The sequence below is a fragment of the Capsicum annuum genome, chromosome 2 (genome assembly GCF_002878395.1).
Source record: "Capsicum annuum cultivar UCD-10X-F1 chromosome 2, UCD10Xv1.1, whole genome shotgun sequence".
Lineage (NCBI taxonomy): Eukaryota > Viridiplantae > Streptophyta > Magnoliopsida > Solanales > Solanaceae > Capsicum > Capsicum annuum.
Window position 1 is genome coordinate 43293699 of NC_061112.1, and position 11190 is coordinate 43304888.

An 11190-nucleotide genomic window follows, 5' to 3' on the forward strand; every position below is an offset into this window, starting at 1 on the left:
GGTTTCGCCACAACACCTTGACCAAGGGAACTTCTTTGTTCCTTAGTCTTCGGACACTGAAATCAAGAATCTAAACAGGAATCTCATCAAAAGAAAGATTTTCTTGAATGTCAGCACTCATAGAGGAATCCACTACCACAACATCGCTAATATGCTTTCTAAGCATGGAGACATGGAATATTGGATGAACAGAGGACAACTCGGAAAGAAACTTGACCTCATAAGCTACCTTACCTACACGACTAAGAATTTTGTAAGGACCAACATAACGGGGACTAAGCTTCCCCTTCTTTTCGAATCTCTTCACCCCCCTCATGGGTGAAATTTTCAGATAGACTAGGTCACCAACTTCAAACTCAAGGTCTCTCCTTCTAACATCCGCAAATGACTTCTGACGACTCTGCACAGTTTTTAACCTTTACCTAATCAACTTAACTTTTTCCATAACTTTAAATACCAAATTAGGACCACTCACAACCGCTTCACCCACCTCGAACCAACCTATGGGTGATCTACACTTCCTCCCATATAAGGCTTCAAACGAAGCCATGCCAATACTAGAGTGGAAACTGTTATTGTAAGAAAACTCTATCAAAGGTAAGTGATCATCCCAACTTCCCTTAAAGTCAAGTGCCCAAGCTCTCAACATATCCTCTAAGGTCTGGATGGTCCGCTCAGCCTGACCATCGGCATATGGATAAAAAGCAGAAATCAAAAGCAATTGGTACCAAGACCCTTCTGAAAAGCTTTCTAAAATTACAAAGTGAACTGAGTACCCCTATCCAAAATGATAGACAAGGGAACTCTATGCAGTCTGACTGGCTCTCAGATATACAATTTAGCATAATCCTCAGCAGTATATGGAGTATGAACAGGCAAGAAATGAGCAGACTTAGTCAACCTATCAACCATAACCTAAATGGAATTATGATGGCGTCGGGAAGGAGGTAAACCAATCATGAAGCCCATATTTATCTCTTCCCACTTCCAGGTGGGAATACTAAACTCTTGCATCATACCACCAGGTCTTTGGTGTTCAACCTTAACCTGTTGGCATGTTGTACACTTAGCTACAAATGCTACTATATCTTTCTTCATGCCACTCCACCAATATATTTCCCGCAAGTCTCGGTACATCTTGGTGGAATCAGGATGAATAGAATATCGCGCCCCGTGCGCTTCAGCCATAATCCTCTGTCTCAGATCATCAACATTCGAGACACATAATCTACCCTGCAATCTCAACACACCATCTCTCCTTGGGAGAAAACCTCTACTTTTTAGTCGTTGGCTGACTCCTTCAGTCTGACCAAACTAGCATCTAAGTATTGCTTTTCCTTCACTTCCGAAATCAAGGAGGATTCGGAACTACTTTGAACCCCTATACTACCTTCAGCAGAGTCAAACAACCTAACCCCCAATCTAGCCAAACGATGTACATCACGAGCCAACTCTTTCTTACCTTCTACCACATGCGAAACACTACCCATGGACACTCTACTTAGGGCATCTGCCACAATATTAGCCTTGCCCGGATGGTACAACACACTTATATCATAGTCCTTTAGCAATTCTAACCATCGTCTCTGCCTAAGATTCAATTCTCTCTAGGTAAACACATACTTCAGACTCTTATGATCAGTGAAAACATCAACATGGACACCATACAAATAGTGTCTCCAGATTTTCAAAGCAAACACAACAGCAGCCAACTCAAGGTCATGGGTGGAGTAATTTTTCTCATGGGGTTTCAACTGTCTAGAAGCATAAGCTATCACCTTACCCTTATGCTTCAATATGCAACCCAACCCAACTCTCGAAACATCACAATACACCACAAAACCATCAACACCATCAGGCAAAGTCAAAACAGGGGCTGAAGTGAGTCGAGTCTTCAACTCCTGAAAACTCTTCTCATAAGATTCGAACCACAAGAACTTCACTTTTTTTGGGTCAACCGAGTCATAGGAGATGCTATAGAGGAGAAACCCTCAACAAAACGACGGTAATAGACAGCTAAACCCTAAGAAACTTTGGATATTAGTAAGAGAAATAGGTCTAGGCCAATTTCTAACAGCTTTGGTCTTTTGTGGATCAACTCTAATACCCTCAGAAGAAATGATATGACCCAAAAAAACAACTGACCTTAGCCAAAACTCACACTTACTGAACTTGGCAAATAACTTGTGATCTCTAAGGGTTTGCAAGACAGTTCAGAGATGATTAGAATATTCATCCTCACTACGAAAGTACACCAGTATATCATCGATGAACACTATGACAAATATATCCAGATATGGTCTGAAAACTCAATTCATGAGGTCTATAAAAGCTGCTGGGGCATTAGTTAACCTGAAAGACATAACAAGAAACTCAAAATGGCCATAACGAGTTCGGAAAGTGGTTTTCGGGATGTCACACTCCCTAACTTTAAGTTGATGATAGCCGGAACAAAGTTCTATCCTTGAGAAACTTGCACCTTGCAATTGGTCAAACAAATCATCTATTCTCAGAAGGAGGTACTTATTTTTTACGGTGACTTTATTCAGTTGGCGGTAATCAATGCACATACTCAAAGAGCCATCTTTCTTTCTCACAAACAACACAGGAGCACCCCAAGGAGAAACACTGGGCCTTATGAAACCCTTATCTAGTAGATCTTTGAGTTACTTTTTTAACTCCTTAAGTTCTGCAAGGGCCATACGATAAGGAGGAATATAAATGGGTCAATGGGTCAGCGGGTCGAGGTTGGTGACCATCATTATTTCTTCTCGCTCGACGTGAAGGAATATTTCTGAAAGAGGAGAGCATGAATCAATAGCAGAGAGAGACACTTTAAGAACGATAGACTTCTGAAAGAAAGAATCATGTTTTTTCCTAAAATGTCTTGTAGCCTCTTGCTCATAGATGTGGCATGCTACACAACAATGATCAAGACTCTACTTAATGCGACTTTTCAGACTCCCTAGGACACCTGGAAACCTTAGGCTCTGATACCAAGTTTGTAATGCCCCAAAAAATGGGTCCCAGAGTGTCACACGGTGCTTGAGGCTACGAGTATCCCTAAGCTAACCATTTGATTCATTTTCATTCAGTTCAACACAAATCAATGGGTTTTCTATAAATAATCCTCAAATATCAATAGAGCAATCATCATCCAAGAATAAAAGAATTTCAAAAAAATAACAAAATATGACTTATGTCTGAAGAATCACTGTCGAACCTAAAACTGAGCACTTGAACCTACATTCTGAGAAAATGCATCCCACCTCCGAAGATGTAGGTCAGTACCATGGAAAGGAACCGAGTATATGGGGGTGTATGCAGTTGTATAAACAACAACATCATAAATATTTATAAGAAATATGCAGGATGTATGAAAGACTCACATAGCCCGAAGAAAATCATCATAATCATGAGAGGATGAAATAAGTACAATAACACATGTGAGTCATCATATAATTTGTCAATCACTTTCAGTTCATCAAGAATATCAATTCTCATAATGTAAAAATCATTTAAATCTTTCGAAAGAATAACTTTCACAATTTCACTTTCAAATCACTTCACCATTCACCATAGACACAAGGAAACACACACACACTGGGAGATCCTATAACCGATATAAACCATGTGAGCTACATAGAGTTGTCCTATCCTTGCCATCGGAGTAGGACTATCGATATCAAATCCACACAAACTAGTGATCGCTATATAAATTAGCCTCAGGCTCACTCCTACGGGGGCACGTAGTTCTAGGGATATAAGTTCGCTTTATACCTCCCACTCGGTGCTAAAGATTTCTCCCGAACTTAGCTTAGATCATTTCAAAGACACAATAAAACAATTTCAGTAATATATAAATATACATCGGGAGCCATCATGCTTTCCATCTATCAAAATCAACCACGTTGTGGATTTCTTTCACACTCGAGTTCAAAATAACTCCATTAAGATCAAAAGGTCAAATCATTCAAAATATCTCAAATATTCAACATCAACGTGCTTATAACACACACTTTCTAAAAAAAATACAATTTCCAATGGGGATTCACGACCCAAATATCAAAATTATGATAAATATCATTCAAGATTCATGATTTATATCTCCACACATGTAAATTAATCTTTCAAAATCATAAACATCAAGATTTCATAATAATCATCATAAGATATGGGTTCATGCTTCAGATTCGTAAAAATCAAATAAAAATCATGCCTTTGTAAAGAAAATTACTTTTGGGCACAAGAACAAAAGAGAGTTCTTGTTGAAAACCCCCACATACCTTGAATAATGAACTTTAGGTCAATACTCATTTTTGAGATGTTAATCGTGCCTTTGAATGATGGTTCTTGGAGTTCTTGAACTAGGAACTTGGAATCTTGAATAAATTTGCAGAATTAATGGTGAACTTTGGAGGTTCTTGAAGTTGAATGTAAGAGCTTAGAGTTTTCTTTTTGAGGGAATTTGATGAAATATAACATATAATGCTTCTAATAGGCTTTAATATAGGGTTTGGATGGATTTTAGGTGAGGGGAAATGACCAAAACACCCCTAAAAATCAAATGATTCTTGAATTTGTCCTTTGGTGGACTGTTTTGATAGTCTGAAGTAGATCAACCATAACGTTTTACTCTAATATCCAAATTGGATGAAACCAATTTCATTAGAAAGAGGACTCTCATATCTTTCCTTTGATATATAGTATATTACTCATATCATTGTGTACGAGGAGTTATGATCATTTTAAGTTGACCCAAAAATTCACTTTTGATAGGCTGAAGTAGATCGACCATAACTCTTTGCTCCGATAGACAAATTGGATGAAACCAATTTCATTGAAAATAAGACTCGTAGAGATTTTCGTTGATATATAGTAGATCACCCAGATCATTATGTACAAGGAGTTATGATCATTTAAAGTTGGAGCAAAAATACGCCAGGCCTCAATACTTTTTCCTGCACGTTTTGTTGTTCAGTACTATTCACGGTTCGATCAGAATGTTCATAACTCATCGCTTGGGTGTTCATTTTGGATGATCCACATATCGTTGGAAATATTATTCGGTACTCTATGCAATGGTTGGTCATAATCTAAGACATTCCACACAGAAAATTTATAATTCATTCTAGAAGATAGAACCCGACACGTTTACGCACAAAATTTTAATAAAAAATTTCTCGGGGTATTATAGCGTATGGGTGACTAACTCACTATCTTAGTGATGACTCAAGGGTATGAGTCGTATGTTATTGTCACGATTCAAGGGGGTCGACTCGTAACCACCTACAGTTTTTTTACAATTTTTAGCTGGGGGCACTTTAGACATTTCTCACTTAAAACCCTTAAGGCCCCACACCCCTATAAAACTTTTTGGTCATTAATTCAAAACTTTACCAGATTAAACATCCTCTTTACTCTCTCAAAATCCTCTTATGTAAAATTGGCCAGGGTTTCTTCAAAGTGGTCATTTAAGGGCTTAAAGATCAATTTCTCTTCCTGAATCTTTGTAATTCGGGCATAAACTCTTCCCTCCTTGTTATTTTACTAAGGGCATATGATTTAATATATGAGTTTCATATTATTATTTGAAATAAAGGTTGGGGTTTTTGGATGTTCATGGTTGATTAATATTTCTCATGATTTAATTATGGTTTTTCATATTTTAATTATGGTTTTTCATATGTGGGTGCATGGGAATGGTGATTTAATGAAGGATTCATGTTTGAGCCCCAAATTTGATGATTTTGGCTTTGATAACAGCATGCCCTCAACCTGTTTGTGAAATTGTCAATGCCAATGATTTTGTCATATAATTTGATTATTCTTGGAATCTTTGCATAGCATAAATGGATAAGGAAACATGAATTGATTTTGGTTGGATTCATATGGATTTGTAAAGGCCTTAATGGTCATGGTTTGATTATAAATAGTTTTGGTTTAATTTGGAAATGGTGGAGTCTAATTTGGCTTAATGGTTTATATGGCATAAGGTAATAGACTTGCAAGCTCTAATTTTTGTATGACGATACCAATGGTTAATGCCTAAATAAAAGACTCCTTGGTAAATGGTTGGAAATATGTAAATAATTTTAAGTGGGATTAAGAGAGTTGAGTAGCAAAGCTATGGATGATGGAGGTCCCGAGGGGACCGACACTGGAAACTCATGTTTGCTGATGTGAGGGTGGTATTGCTGACCATGTACATGATGACACACTTTATATTTTTGGGGATGTACTATTCATATTTCTCTGATCAAGTGGTTAACACGCACTGGGCCCTTTCAGCAGGGGGAGCTGAACCCATATAGCCCATGGGTGGTTTTAGGACGGCCAAGATACACAACCCAAATTAAGGTTTTAAATGCATGCTAAACCTTGTTCCCTATCCCCGCACGGTATATATATATATGTATGTATATATGTGATTGCATATGGTTATTTGATTTGGTTTTCAATGATGACATTATGTTATCTTTATCCTTGAGTTACATGCTAATGTTCACTCTGCTAACCGTTTTCGGGTATTGTATATCCATACAATGAAGGAATCGGCCATACTATCATTTCTCTTGCCCAGTGACTTGGATTCGGGAACTACTTTTAATTTTGATTAAAGTGGTGAGCTCCCATACTCTGGAAGTCCCCATTTCCTGCTATGAACTTCTTTTATTCTTATTTCTTTGGTTTTGGTTTTGGCTATGATCAGGGGCATGTATCGACTGGATGTTCTTTGATTTTGGTTAGAGGCTTTGTTGAATAAGTATAGGCATAGGAGGTGTCGGTATTAGTGTTAGCATTGGTATTGGTACTTGCATTGAGATTAGTATTGGTTGGACATTTGGTTGTGGTTGTTTGGTTTTAGACTAATTTACTATCTTTAGATTATTATTGTTTTATCTTATTATATGTTTGGAATTCATCAGACATGGGGTGTAGGGTGGTTAACGGTAGGGTAATGGAGGTGGTCTCCCATCCTGGATGGACTTGACATGCCCTACATGCCTAGGCCTTAGTTCAGATCGTGTCATCGTACCTCTTAAAACCCAACAGAAACCAATATAAATAAGGCTTAAGTGACAGACAAGTGAAATATGCATCCTCACAATGAGAACATGGCAAACTATTCTTTTGCCTTTTACTACTAAATACCGTGTGCGTGTTACAAATAGTGGCATACGCCAACTTTTGGATGGTTTCTCTTCACTAAGATCCCCAAAAATGCTAGTTAAGACTTATGCATTTTATTAAGTTACTTCTGTAGTTTATTAAGTTTGCCCGTACCTTGACGCCATGTAATCCCTAATAGGCACTGTTAGGACATATGTAGTTTACGCTGTAGTTGCTGGTACTGTTATTTTGAATTACTCCCTCCGTTTAGTTTTACTTGTCACATTTTCAATTGGCGCAACAATTAATAACATAACTATTTTACTATAGTATCCTTATTAAATGATGCTGATATTGTATCTTGAAATTAATTTTAAAAAATAATTAATTCTAAGATTAAAATAGGAAAAAAGAAGTTATGTTCTCTTGATATGTCAAAAATGACAACTAAAAGTAGAAATCCAATTAGGAAAATAGTGACAAGTAAAATTGTAATTAGTAAATGGCTCGATGTGTCACATAATTAAATTGAATTAGAAAGAACACATTAACTTTATGATTCAGTTTTGTCAGCATTGTTGCGAGGCTATAAAGAACACATTAACTTTCGGATTTAGTTTTTTCAGCATTGTTGCACGACTATCTTTTCCAAAAGCTCTACAGGACAACTTCCCACTAGTCTTCGTCCAGAGGGGTTTATTGTACAAAAAGGCCATTGCACAGGCTCCCTAAGAGGAGTCTAAGGATAGTTATTCCACTCCACAGATAGTGCCGCCTAAATCAGTCTCTTTATGGACTTAAAAGAGTGCCCCGAAATAGGTTTGCCAAGATGGATAATCCTTGCTCATTATCAAATAATCACTTATTCACAAATTTCGAGTGGAGAACATCGTTTAAATTTAAACTTGTGTGTTAAATGAATTGAGTTATAACTGGTTGCACAATTTATTTCGACCTAAACAAAGTTTGTGTCATGACTTGTTTATTTTTTCTATAACCTATCGAAATTTGCTTTAAGCCCCACTTATTTTGATTCATAATTGTGCAACGCATCCATGCCCCAATTAGAATTGCAGTTTTTGAGCTCTTATATGTTGCTTAATCATCATTGATCCGACTTATTCTTACAAAATACAATTCTGGACAGGATTGAACTATAAATAGTTTCCAATCATCCAAAATTCAGCCTTCTAATAGAAAAAGTACAAAATCAATAAGGTGAACAATGAACAACTAACAAACAACTAATGAATGAATAAATAAACACTACAGGGACATGGACCTACTAAGAATAGGCCCAACATTTTATTGCATTTGTTATATTCTGGTAGGTTCAAAGTTTGATGCTTTCTCTCTTACTAGAGCCGCCAATATGGGTCAGGCATGTTGGGCGGCCAACTCAGTATGTAATTTGATAGGGTTGGGCTACGATATTTACAACCCATTTAAGAGCAGAGCTTTTTAGACTGGCCCTATAAGCCCATTGGCCCGTGGGGCTTAAGTAATATGGGCTGGGCTGACCCATGGGCCAAACAAAAAATAATTAAAAAATAAAATAAAGTATTAAGAATAAAAAAAGAGTCCTAACTCAAAGTTTATTTGGACCATCATAGATATTAAAATATATATGTATATATATAATATATGAAAATTATCTTAAAAAAATTTATTGGATTGTTTATTGCAAGTTATAACAATACTTTTCAATAATTAATAGAATAAAGAAATAATTGCAAGTTATAGAAACTTTTTAAAAAATTATTTTTAAAAATATTAAAAAAAATTTCATATTTAATATTCAAATTATATCCTTATTTATAGCCTTTAATAGTTATCACGCTTCATTAAATCTTTTGATAATTATGACAAGTGTTATTATTGGTATCAATAATTATCTATTTTTATAGTTTTATTAATTTATTTTTAAAATTTGTTCTTAAATTAAGGAATCAAATATGGTAAAGATATTAGTTTTTTACATTTATACATGATATTTGACCTTTTTTTTTAACTTTATTAATTAACTTAGTAGTCCAATGTTTACAGGATTTCCAATGTAACTTTACTGATAATTTTTTTTTCAATCATTAATTTATCTTTTTTTCATAAATTATTTTTCTTCTCTTTTTTTATTCGTCTATTCTTTTCATATTTATGCGTATGAAGTTGGGTTTCCCAACATTCATTCCTTCATTTGGATTTAAAGTTTCTTCAATTTAGTGTTTTTTTCTTGAGTCATGTCTGAAAAATAAAAATTTGATTCTACTCGAAACAGGATATTTTATATAATGGATATTTTATATCCAAAATATCTTTTTAAGTTGTTAATTATTGTCTATGTTTTGTTACTCTTGTATATTCATTTTTCCACATTAATAAATTTTTAGATAAATGTTTTGATTGAAGTTTTATGAACACATAATATATGATTTATCATGCAAATTGCATACAATAAATTAGAACATACTTTGTGTTGAATTTGCATAAAATATATTCAATTATACCCATAATAATGTACCAACTCATATTCATATATATCATTAGCCATCACTATTTATACATTATTTAGATCATTTTTCATGTTACACTGCTTAATGTATCGTAACCTACAAGTCTGCCATTGCAATTAAAGAGAAAACAACACTATGACATTTATAAACAAAGTATTGAGAAAGATAAAAAAGCAATATCAACATGTACATTAATGCTATTAAAACACTTTGATTACTAAAACAACAACACCATAAACGATAAACAATTCCATCAGCATTGATGGACATAATTAGTGAACAAGAGTAGTGATTGGTATCAAAGTCTCTGATTTTCTTCATTAAATCATTGATTTTCAAAACAAATAATTGCTCCATCATTAGGCTCTATTGGATCAATCGGTATTTCCTTAGTCATTACATACAACAAATATTTTACAAAGAAATCAGTCACTGTCTTTTTTTGTTCTAGATAGACCTTCACACTTGTATCATTGTGTATGATCATTGACAGACATCTTTCACCGATTATATACTTTATTTCAAAGTGTTTTGAAGTTTTATCTATCCTCATCTGAATTGCAATTGCTTCAACTAATCCTTTACAGTTTGTAGTTACATCATACATAATTTCGTCTATACCAAAGTCTTTTGGTCTCCCTGTTGCAACAAAAAATATAATACAATTAGTCATTATGTCATGCATCCCAAAATCATGCACTATTACTTTAAAAGTTACTGTTTCATGTGACTTTCATCATCATATTGTAGAAACTAAACATAAAAAAAACTATTATTATTTTCTCTCTAAATGATTTTACATAATCAAAAAATAAATATTGAATTCTTAAAAAATGATTGAATGAAAAATATCAAGTTGTTAAACAAGATAACATACCTGAAGCATCACAATTCATATTTGTATATCTCGTTTTAAAATTTTTGCAGATTACAGAACTTAATTTTTCAACAAATATACTCTAATATGGATGGAGTAAAACGTCGCATTAAACAACAACAACTTATGAAAGATTTTGATTAAAACAATAGATTATTGAAAAAAGCAAACATAAAATTGTTAAAAAAATATTGAATCCCGTCTACACCAAAGTTTCTTGGTCTCCCTGATTGTATAAGTTTTTGATTATGTCATGCAACCCACAAACATACACATTACAAGCAAAAGTAACTGTTTCAAGAGACTTTCTTCATTATATTATAGAAATTTCATTATTTTAACATCACATAATTGAAGAAAACATAAAAAAATTTCTTTATTATTTTATTCTTGAATGGTTTAAAAAAATATTGAATTCTTTAAATACGATTGAATGCAAAATATAAAATTGCTAAACAATTTAACATACTCGAGGCATCTCATATCCCTCCATGATTTATGATGATTGAATGTAAATTATTATAATTCATATTTGTATGTCTCTTTTTTTAATTTTTTGCAGATTAGTGAATATTTTTTTTTTCAGAAAAAAAAATACTCAAACGTTATATTAAACAACAACAACTTATGAAAGATTTTTAATGAATCAATACATTTTTTTAGAAGAAGAAAAATGAATGTGTATGAAGA

General features: G+C 34.1%; 1 non-coding gene across 1 annotated transcript; it reads left to right on the forward strand.

Moving 5' to 3' along the window:
- Positions 1-7101: 7101 nt before the first annotated feature.
- Positions 7102-7218, forward strand: LOC124896339. The gene has a single exon (XR_007052698.1). It is a non-coding gene; the product is annotated as a U5 spliceosomal RNA (small nuclear RNA).
- The last annotated feature ends 3972 nt before the right edge of the window (positions 7219-11190 follow it).